We start from the raw sequence: 11,863 nt of genomic DNA, 5'->3' as shown, positions 1-11,863 counted from the left end.
CATTTCAAGAAGGGCAAAGAGGGAGGAAAAGAACAAGCCCCTGTTGAGTCCTGCATTCCTCTCAACAAAATCATCTCACAATTCCTTCGTTCTGATACATTTTTTTATACCATTCATGAATGTGTAGTGTCACTGAACCAACACTGGAATACACTACCTTTAGTTTTGCTGTTAGAACCATTTCTTCACTTGCTCAAAGATGCATTTGGAATTTGAAAAGCATTTATGCATTTAGCAGTGTGAACAGTGCAGAGGTGGCTGGGAGAGCGAGACTGGAGAAAGGACAACATACTTACACATTTTTCTTATTTTTTTAAGGATGATGTAATTTCCTACTTTTAAATAGAATTTTAACTGTATTACTGTAAACTGCCATGAAGGTATACCATTGGCAGTATATCAAAAGTAAATAAACTTGGAAGCTGCTGCCACTAGAAAGGCAGACCTTTTTAAGGCAGGCTTTCATAATCCTTTTAAATTTCAGCTCCTAGCTTTCTAACTTTATAGGAGCTAAAATGCTTGCATAATAAAAGCTTGCATGGAATAGCTACAAAGGGACCCACAGAGAAAAAAGGAGAAAAGAGACCACAGATAAGGAAGATATGTAATAGCACCCCCAGCAATAATAAATGGGGAGACTGAGGGCCCCTTTTACCAGGCTGTGGCAAAAGGGGGCCAGCACTGGCATCGGTGCATGTTTTACATGTTTTTTTTTCTTTTGTTACATTTGTACCCCGCGCTTTCCCACTCATGGCAGGCTCAATGCAGCAGGCAATGGAGGGTTAAGTGACTTGCCCAGAGTTACAAGGAGCTGCCTGTGCCAAGGCCCCCGTTTCCCGCAGCTGGTAAAAGGGGAGGTCTTACTTTTTTGTGGAATTGGCCAGGCGGCAAGTAAAGCACTTGCCGCGTGGCCATTTTGGGAGGGAGCCTTTACTGCCACCCATTGAGGTGGTGGTAAGGGCTCCAATGCTAACCCGGCAGTAACCAGGCAGTGTGCGGCACTCCCAATTACCGCCAGGTACAGTCCAGCGTTACAAAAATAAATAGATTTTTGTAGAACCAGAAATGATGGCAAGGGATGCTGCGGTAGCCTAGTGGTACTTCCACTATAGCGAGTGGTAAGCCCACATTGGGCTTACCGCTGCTTAGTAAAAGGAGCCCCGAGTGAACCAAATTGTCCTTTTCTGCCAACATCTTCTCTGTTTTTATGTTTTAATATCATCAAAACACAACACTACTAAGGGGTCCTTTTACTAAGCCACGGTAAAAAAGTGGCTTACGGTAGTATAAGTGTGGGTTTTGGGCACGCACATAAATATTTTTCAGCACACATACAAAAAATGCCTTTTTATATTTTTGCCGAAAATGGACGTGTGGCAAAATCAAAGTTGCCACATGTCCATTTTGGGTCTGCGACCAGCCATAGACCTAGAGGCATATTTTCAAAGCACTTAGCCTTCCAAAGTTCCATAAATAATCCTCAATTAAAGGGTAATGTATCCCAAATAAAAAGTATTACAGATGCCGTGACAGCAGCTCCGGACACATCTCAACTCCTAAGGAGAATATATGGTGAACTGTCATAGAAAATACAAACTGTTACAGGAGCTAACACACAGGAGCCAACAAAGTGAAGAATAAATCCCAAATGAAAGTGTTGTCACTAAATTGGTACCACTGGAAACACCAATTTGTATAAATAAAAAATGAAAAATATAAAATATACAAAGCCGGACTCAAAAGAACGGACACCTCTCAACAACTAAGGAGAGTATGTTATGCTGACAAAGAAATATAAACTGTTGCAAAAGGATAACGCCCAAAACTTACCCCACATGCAGGAGCCGAAATCAATGATTGCTGAAAAAACTATGGTGTCTGACCCGGATGTTATATATGTGAGTTAAAAGGTCAAAAGTTACACTGATTCAAAAGGATGTAGCAAAATCTAAATAAGATGTATTGCATATAGTAAATAAGTAACATCAGCAAAAATATGTAGCAACTAATACAGAACCGTAAAAGTAAGTATATATCAATAATATAAAATATATCAATGATTGCAGAAAAACCTATGGTGTCTGACCTGGATGTTGTATATATGAGTTAAAAGGTCAAAGGTTATACTGATTCCAAAGGCAGGCAGTAAATAGCCACGTGCTACTTTTAATTTTAGCGCATGGCCATTTACTGCTCCATTAAAAAATGCCTTTTTCCCAAGCATGCACCAAATTTGCACACTCTGATAATTGGCATTTTAACAAGCAATTATTAGCGCTACTTGGATTTAATAAGCGGTTACATACATAAGTTTAGGTAATTGATCAGTGCCTCAATTTTACATGAGTCTGAAAAGGGGGCACAGAAATAGGAGGGTCCTGGGTGGATTGCGGGCATACCTAGAATTTGCACATGTAGGGATCTGCACCTAATTTAGTTGCGAGGATTTGCACCACATTTCAGTTGGTGCAAATGGTCATGTCTATTCCCAGATGTAAGTGCTATTCTATAAACTGCGTCTAATTTTAAGTGTGCTTTATAGAATATCGCTGAGTGTTGTTTTTTCAGCACCTATTTCTTAGGTGCCATCCCTAGATTCTATATAGTGCACCTAGAGATCCGTGCTGAAATCCAGGCATATTCTATAATAGTGCACATAACTTAATTGGATTAACAAGCTAATCAGCACTGATAACACTTAATAAGCAATAATAAGCAATAATTTGTAATAATTAGAATTTACATGCACAACTCGCTAAGTATATTCTGTAATGAGCTGTGCCAAATTCTAATGAACGCAGTTCAAAAGGGGTGTGGCTATATAGGTGGGGAAATGGGCTTTTCATGGGCTTTTCATGGGGGGTTCAAAATTTATCTGCATAGTTATAGAATATGTCCCAATGTGCGTTAATCTACGCACAGGAATTTACGCCACAATTTTGCTGGTGTAAATGGAGGCACATAGTTTTAGACTCTGGGATATCAACTAAGCACATTCTATATTCCGTGCCTAAATCTAGGTGCCGCTTATAGAATACCCTTAGGCGGAAATGTTTACCATGCAGATTTTTTAGGTACCATATATAGAATCTCCTCCTATATATAGAATCTTGCCCTATGGTTCTTAAATGGATGCTACTGCTACACATAACCAGTGAACAAACATCCATTCCGCCATATATGTTAGAACAGGCTCAAAGTCAGCAGATCCTATTCTAGAATACTAGCAGAACTGGCACGTCCTAGCTTGGACATCTCAATTCTGATTTGTACATCCTTTCTAAAATGGTATTCTCTATGGGTATGGGCATGTTTTATAAAACATACATGCACATTACAACTTCACCCCAACTCCTCTCCCATTCATTATCAGCCTGTTTACTTACATGCCTGAATACAGCTATATAATTTTAGAAAAAAAAAACCTTTTCCATATGTAGAATTTACAAACAGAAGTATCTTTCTAAAATGATCTCCTATATGTATACATTTATCTGCTCTTTAAAACTTCAAATTTTATGAACCAGAATTAAACACTTTTTGAGAGGCTAAATTAGCATACTCCCAAGCTTAGCCCAAGTCAAACCATTGTGGAGTGATTGATCAGATCCAGGTGTGTAAGAGAGCCTGATTGACTGATTTATTAATTTTTGCCCCTCTTCCTGATCAACTCTTGGAGAGCAAGCTTATTCAAATCTGTCTTCCCAATTTGTTAGCATAATTAGTTTTGAGGTATGGAGAATTAAACAGCCTAATTTTCTTTGGTTAGATCATCTATGAATAGCAAAAAAACTTTTGATAAAATGCAAATTAAATTGGAGTACAGGATGAACATAATTTTATTTTTTACAAATGTTACTATTTTACTAGGTGGATATTTTAAATAATAATGAATGATTGTCTTTTCTACAATAGACCTCATAAAAGTTCCAGCAGCTTTGGACACTTTTCAGTCCAGGGATCATCAAAACTGATTTTTATGCAAACTAAACAGGAAAGATTTCCTTTAAAAAGTGATAAAACTATGCACCTTGGAATGCCTATGGGCAGGTTGTATAAAAGTAAGCACCATCTTTACAACAGTCATTTTTCATAAGTTAAACATTCTTTTAGAGGCAGAAAATCCTTCTGAAATGGACCCCCATATGTTATCTAAAAGTATGTGTGGGTTTTGATGTTATACTTTCAAAACATTGTACATCTGATTTACCTCTTATTTTTAAAAATGTTACAAAAATGAAAGAAATAACTAGTGACAGAAAGCAAATAAAGTGTTCTATTTCCTCTTTCTTTTCTAAAAATTAAGTTATCAAGCTTTTCTACCAAAAAGTATTTGACTAGCGTTAGAGCAAAGAAGCCTTAAATTTACTTTCGAATCACAGAGAAGAAATACCAAACAATGAGTGAGATGTATGGGAAGTCACAACATGCACAATTCAAACTAACTGGTGGATCAATAATTTGATCTAGAGCTTTAACAAGACACAATTTCAAACGCAATAGGCTATTAGTACTGGAATCATTCAAGCAGATGACAGTCTCAGGTATCTCTTTGGAATGGTCAACGATATGGGCCATGCTACAGAGGACATAGCAGGAAGATTTACAGATATTAATGAAAATGACAGGAAAAAGGATTCAGGATTGAGGAGAAAGCTAAGAATGTAAGGAAAGGAGAGACATCATGAATCAGAGTTCAGGAGACAAAATGAAAAGAATCAAAGAGTAAGATATTTAGAGAGATTTGTACATTTGGAATTAGTCACTATTCCCCGGATTCTATATAGTGCGCTTAGATTTAGGCACCAAACTTGGTGCAGACTCTATAACACCATGCATAACTTAATTGGCTTAACAAGCTAATGAGCGCTGATAACAGCACTTAACAAACAATAATGAGCATTCATTGGCACTGATTAGAATTTAGGCGCACAACTCACCAAGTGTAATGATGTGCGCTGAATTTCTAATGCGCAGAGGCAAAAATGGGCATGGTTGTGGGTGGGGAAATGGGTGTTTCATGGGTGTTCCAAAATTTAGGCACCTAGTTATAGAATGTGGCCCAGTGCGCCTAAACCTACGCTCTGAGATTTACACCAGGTTTTCGTTGGCATAAATGGATGCGCGCAGATATTGACTAAGCATGTTCTATAATCGGCGCTTAAATCTAGGTGCCAATTATTGAATATGCTTAGTCAGCACTGATTTCAGCACTGATTTTTAGGTGCCATATATAGAATCTCCTCCTATGGGGTGAATTCTATATATATGACACCCAAAAAATCAGCGCTGAAAAAGCACTATTCTATAACCCATGCTTAAAGCTAGGTGCAGTTTATAGAATAGTGCTTACATATGGGAATTGTGCCTAAATTTAGGTGTGACCGTTTGCACCCACTGAAATGTGGTGCAAATCTTCATGCCTAAATTAGGCGCATAACTATTAGTCTATAACTACCTGTGTAAATTTTGGGAATGCCCTCATTCTGCCCATGACCCTCCCATTTCCATGCCCCATTTTTGAACTCACTCATAAAATTTAGGCATGGTTTGTGAATGTATATTTTAATTAAATCTAATTATTGCCAATAATTGCTTGTCAATGAGCCAATTGTTGGCACTAATGATTACTACTACTACTTGACATTTCTAAAACGCTACTAGGGTTACACAGCGCTGTACAATTTAACATAGAAGGCCAGTCCCTGCTCAAAGGAGCTTACAATCTAAAGGACAAATGTACAGTCAGTCAAACAGGGGCAGTCTAGATTTCCTGAAAGGTATAAAGGTTAGCTCATTAATGAGCTCATTATTCAATTAAATTGCACATGCCATTGGGCATGCACCAAATTCGTGTGTGTAATTTTTATTAACTTTTATAGAATTCAGGGGTTTAGGGGTAATTATATAACAGGGTGCCTACCAAAGGTGTTGGCAATGGTGCCTCCTTCAGGTCCGTTCTATATAATAGCAGGCAACTACTTTTCTTTACAGAATACTAGCATGTGGTTGAGAATAGCTGGTGTAAATGCCCATGTCTAGGTGTGTGATAGAACATGTGTAAATTATAGTATTTCTTACTTTACACACATACCTGTATGCCCTGCCCACATTCTGCCCAATACTTCCTATAAGCATGCCAACCAGTAAAGTGCTTGCCGTCAAATCATGGCATGCACTTTTCCACTAGTTGGCATTTTTTAAGAAGTCATTTATGCACGTAAGTGGCCATTTAGGTGACTTCTTACCACCCACAACTAAATGGCTCCTTATAGAATTACTCCCTAAGAGGGCAATTCTATGACTTGGTGCTGAGTTGTAGGTGTCACATTGGAGCCTGCTTAGCACCAATTCTGTAACATCACTTAGGTATACCTAAACCATTGTAGAATACTAGAGAAAAGCCGCACTGGTGCACCAAACTTAGGCATGCTCACTTATAAGTGGGCCATGCAATGTGCACAACTTATGTCAGGGTGTATGATGCAAAATAATTTACTCATCAGGCTTCACTTACCTATGCACTAAGAGCTGGAATGCACTCCCTAAAGCATTGAGGTGCCTAGATACTTACCCGATCTTTCTTAAACGACTCAAGGCCCACTTCTTCAAAAAATCCTTCCATAAAGCTCCACTGTGAATCAGCTATGAATAGTCATGACTCTTACTCAGCAACATCCTCTCCATCGCTTGCCTGGTCACGACCCTGCATTAGCTTCCGTTAATAGATCCACCTCCTCACCCTGCTGCACCTCCTCTGTCCTTTATATTTCCTCCTGCCTCACTTCTCAGGTGAAGGAAAATAATATTTATTAAAACAATTAGGTCATGGGTCTTGTTCCATCCATAGTCAGAAGAAAAAGGCAATAAAAATTAGTTTGTAAATGTATTAACATCACCGTGTAGTCCTCTCAGCACAGCAGCACGCTTTATTTGTCTCTGGTCTGGTTCCTCAAAGTTACCAGTGTAGTTTTCATGGGCGTAGTTTGGGGGGCTGAGGGGGGATAGTGCCCCCCCCCCCCCCCAAATGAGCTGCTCCTACCTGGCAGCCTGGAGGAACCGCGAATTTACATGCTCTTTGCTTTTCTTCCCTGCCTCTCACTCGCTCACTCACTCCCTCCGCCTCCCTGCCAAAGCATAACGCAAACGTGAAGACTGGTCTGATAACTGACAGCAAAGTTTTAATGCTAAGAAATGTAGGGTCATGCACTTGGGTTACAATAATCCAAGGGAATGGCACAGTATAGGGGTGAAGTGCTTCTGTGTATGGAAGAAGAACGGGACTTCGGGGTGATTGTGTCCGAAGACTTTCAGGTGGCCAAGCAGGTTAGAAAAGGCAACGGTCAAAGCCAGAAGGATGCTTGGGTGCATAAGGAGAGGGATGACTAGCAGAAAAAAGAGGTGATAGTGCCCTTGTATAAGTCTCTGGTGAGGTCCCATTTGGAGTACTGTGTGCAATTCTGGAGACGGCACCTACAGAAAGACATAAACCTGATGGAGTCGGTCCAGAGAGTGGCTATCAAATTGGTTAAAGGTCTCTGTCATAAAACATATGAGGACAGGCTCATGGACCTCAACATGTATACAATGGAAGAGAGGCGGGAGAGAGGGGATATGACAGAGATTTTTAAATACCTCAGTGGCGTTAATGCAGAGGAGGTGTGCCTTTTCCAAATGAAGGAAAACACTGGAATGAGAGGGCATATGATGAAGTTAAGAGGAAATAGGCTTAGGAAGACTCTAAGAAAATACTATTTTATGAAAAGGGTGGTGGATGCGTGGAATGGCCTCCTGGTGGAGATCATGGAGACAAGTACTGTTTCGGAATTTAAGAAAGCATGGGACAGGCACATGGGGTCCCTTAGGAAAAGGAGGAGCTATTGGTTACTGAGGAAGGACAGACTGGATGAGCCATTTGGCCCTTATCTGCCATCATAATTCTATGTTTCTATCCATATGTTGGCAGTGGTCAACACTCTCCACATATATTTAGTGCTGTCAGGTAGTGGTGCTGGATATACATGAACTATTTAAATGCTGTAGTCACTGACCCTTGTCTTTAAATATTGACTTGATTGTTCATGGTCAGCAGGAGAACTTCAAACATTGAGATTTTTAGTCTAGCTATAGTAGATCAAGACAGAAACAGTGCAGGAACAGGATCTCCCAGATCTGTGTGACCTGACATGTAGAGACATGATTGGTGACTGTCGCATGTTCATCTGAGCTGTGCTGACCTATGGCTGTTTCCTTTCTGCTGTCTTACACTATGCTCCACCTCTGACATGAATAATGTTATTTATCTGTTCACACTGTTTCCCTTTTTAAAAACGCACCCTTAAGCAGCTGAAGTAATTGCTACTCTCCTTGGACCTATGTTGTCTGCATCTGAGAAGTGGGGAGGTAAATGGTGACCAGCTCATGCTTACCTAAGCTTTGCTGCTGTCCTGCCACTACAAGTCCCAACTTAGGGGTCAATGCAGTAATGTGTGAGCACTGATTAGCTTGACTTTAGCACACAATTTTTGCACATGAATTAATCAAGTGAAAAGCCCTGTGTAGACATCAGTACATAGCCAATTATTATCCATGCTAATGAAATTATTAGCTGTTTAGCACAGATGCAGAAAAGTGCATAAGAGAACAAAACTTAGCTTAATTTTGAGGCTTTAACAAAAGGTCTGAGCAGACATAAAAGGTTAACTCTTTCTTTTGCAGTCAGCATTAGTAAGGATTTTATGCCTGTTTCTTCTCTTTACTGTGAGCACTAAGACCTGTAACTTTTTTCTGGGTATCATAAAGAGCATGGGTAAAAAAACAAGACAGAACTGAGGGGGAGGCATGCTAGCAAAGAAGGTAAAAGTGCTGGACTGTTGGGAGTGGCATGTATGTGTCCACAGGTCTGTTCCTTCCCTGCGAAAAATTCCATCTTCTACATTTCGGAAAGTGATGTTTAGTGTAGTGGGACCTACACTTTGGAATAACTTACCTATGTTTTTACGTACAGAAATCTCTCTCCCCTCAGTTAAGGCTTTGCTTAAAACACACCTCTTCAGCTTTTCCTAATTCAATTTTGTTTTTTCCAACTGTTGGTCTGCCTTGGCCTTGGGATCCTGTGAGATACAGTGGGTTTGCTTGCTTGCTTTGTTTTTTATTCTTATTTTTTATTTTTCATGTGTATGTTTGATATATTTGCTTATGTTCTAAAATTTTAAGTTTTAAAGTATTGTTCTGTACGTTTGAGCTTTTATTATATGTAAATCGCTTTGATGGTTTTGGCTTAGGTGATTAATCAAGTAAATGCAAACTTTGAACCTTGGTCTGAGCACAGAAAAATTATATTGGCAACTGACGTTGCATGTACATACATATGTTACATAGCTTTGCTAGTAAATGGCTCAAAGCATCCTTACACAAGCCATCAAAAAGGGTTTGTTTCTAGTTGTTGCATTTCTGGCCATGCACTAATGTTAGCATTAGTGCATAGCCATTTAAAAAAAATAACACTGGAGTATTTAACAACTCCTACGTAGGAGGTGCTAAGGGATCCAGAATTATGGATGCACTAACCAGTTAGCGCAGCGTTATTGACAGCATTCTAGCTATTCTCCACCCCTGACATGCCCCCTCCCAAAAAGGATAAGAAAAAATAAATATCACACATGTAGATGCAAAACTAAAACAGCATGCTTTTGTGTATTCTGTGTAAGGCTATTTTTCCTGCTTTAGGCATGTGTTAGTGGCTAACCCAGCTTAGTAAAAGGGTCCCTTAGCCTTTCCTTATAGAAGAGTCATTCCATCCCTTTTATCATTTTGGTCACTCTTCTCTGTACCTTTTGTTGTTCCATTTGTACCATGGAGTGATACAGAGGAAATATTATATTCTCCATTTTATTTCCCATTTCTTTGTTAATATTTTTGTAATGCAATTTCAGAAAAGTCAGGAACAATTTCTTGAAAAAGGAAATTTATAATCTATGTAGGAAGGAAATCTAATATAAGGAAATCATCAAATAGTATAACATACTCCAATACTAGATTTATTTATTTACTAGTAAAAAAAGGCCCGTTTCTGACACAAATTTTCCTCGGAGTGTGTATGTTTGAGAGAGAGTGTGTGTGTGAGAGATGGAGTGTGTGTGTCAGACAGAGAATGAGAGAGAGACAGAGTGTGTGTGTGTGTGTGTGTGTGTGTGTGTGTGTGTGTGTGTGTGTGTGTGTGTATGTGAGAGAGAGTGTGTGTGAGAGACAGAGTGTCTGTGTGACAGAGAGATAGTGTGTGGTAGACAGGGAGTGTGTCAGAGAGAGTGTATGTGAGAGACAGTGAGTGAGTGAGTGAGTGTGAGTCCCCATCCCCCCTCACAGGGCCCCCTCCCCATCCTCACCTCTCTGGTCTCAGGACCCCCTCCTCACCTCCCTCTTCCCTTCCCCCCTTCAGCCATCCATGTCCAGTGACCCTTCTCTCCCCCTGCCCCCCCCTGGAGCCACCCATGTCCAGCGACCCTCCCCTCCCCCCTCCTCCAGCTACCCATATCCAGTGACCCTCCCTTCCCAGCGCATCAAACCCCCCTCGCCACCCACAGCTGCCAATGGTAGCGCTGTCCAGACACTGCTGCTTCTCTTGTTGAGCAGCAGCGGCTGCTACAAAAAGAAAAAAAGCGATAAACCCAGCCCAAATCATTCGCAAATGCACGAGTCTTAAAATGCAGTCTCTGCAGCCGCTCCTTCTCGCGTCTGTCACGTCGCTGCACACCTCCGGGGTCTTACTCCAGGGGCAGTGACGTGAAGGCGAGATGTGTGCCCTATATAGATTTTGCTACAAGGACATCTGCATGCATATATGACATTTGTAGAATCACAATTTGTGTTGCCCTTCACTTCAATTCACTGCTGGCCATGCTGCCATGTCAGTACTGTGCCTTCTATTATGTTGGGACAAATGCAACATTTTCCACATTTGCTATTATATCCTTTTGTCATCTCACACTTACTCCATACGTCTGATTACATATTGTGTCTTGTATATTGGTATTCCTAGGGTAGGATACCATTAACTTCTGCTCTTTAAACACATCATGTGTTGCAGTATATTCCAAAGTTTTTTAATAATCGCTGATACTTTCTCTGATTGTTTAGTATATTTTAGAATGCAATTAATCTTGGATTCTTTCTCTCTATTTCTTGGGCTCAATAGCCAGTCTCGGTCATTAAACCGTGCTATTTTTTGAGCCTGTTTAACCATTCTAGGAGGATAACCCCTTTCAATAAATTTATTCTTTAAATCTTCAGATTTTATACAGTATGTTTGAGTGGAGTCACATATTCTCATATATCTTAGGAACTGTGAAAACTGGAGACTGGTAACTAAATGTTTGGGGTGCATACTGTCAAACAACAACAATGAGTTACTGTCAGTCGGTTTAGTGTAAATTTCTGTATAGATCCATTGACCCTCCTTACAGATCCATATATATGCAAAAAATTCACACAGTTCGAATGTGCTTTGTAATCAAATTTAATTGTGGGATGGCACTGATTCAGTTCTTCTTCGAATTGTTCCAATTCGTGGGATAAACATAAAGGAATCCTGTTCAGAAGGAATGGATCCTAAGGAGCTTAGCCGAGATTGGGTGGCAGAGCCGGTGGTGGGAGGCGGGACTGGTGGTTGGGAGGCAGGGATAGTGCTGGGCAGACTTATACGGTCTGTGTCAGAACCAGTAGTGGGAGGCGGGGGCTAGTGGTTGGGAGGCGGGGATAGTGCTTGGCAGACTTATACAGTCTGTGCCCTGAAAAGGACAGGTACAAATCAAGGTAAGGTATACACAAAAAGTAGCACATACGAGTTTATCTTGTTGGGCAGACT

Source organism: Microcaecilia unicolor, chromosome 5 (assembly GCF_901765095.1).
Source record: "Microcaecilia unicolor chromosome 5, aMicUni1.1, whole genome shotgun sequence".
Classification (NCBI taxonomy): domain Eukaryota; kingdom Metazoa; phylum Chordata; class Amphibia; order Gymnophiona; family Siphonopidae; genus Microcaecilia; species Microcaecilia unicolor.
This window is presented reverse-complemented; position numbering follows the sequence as displayed.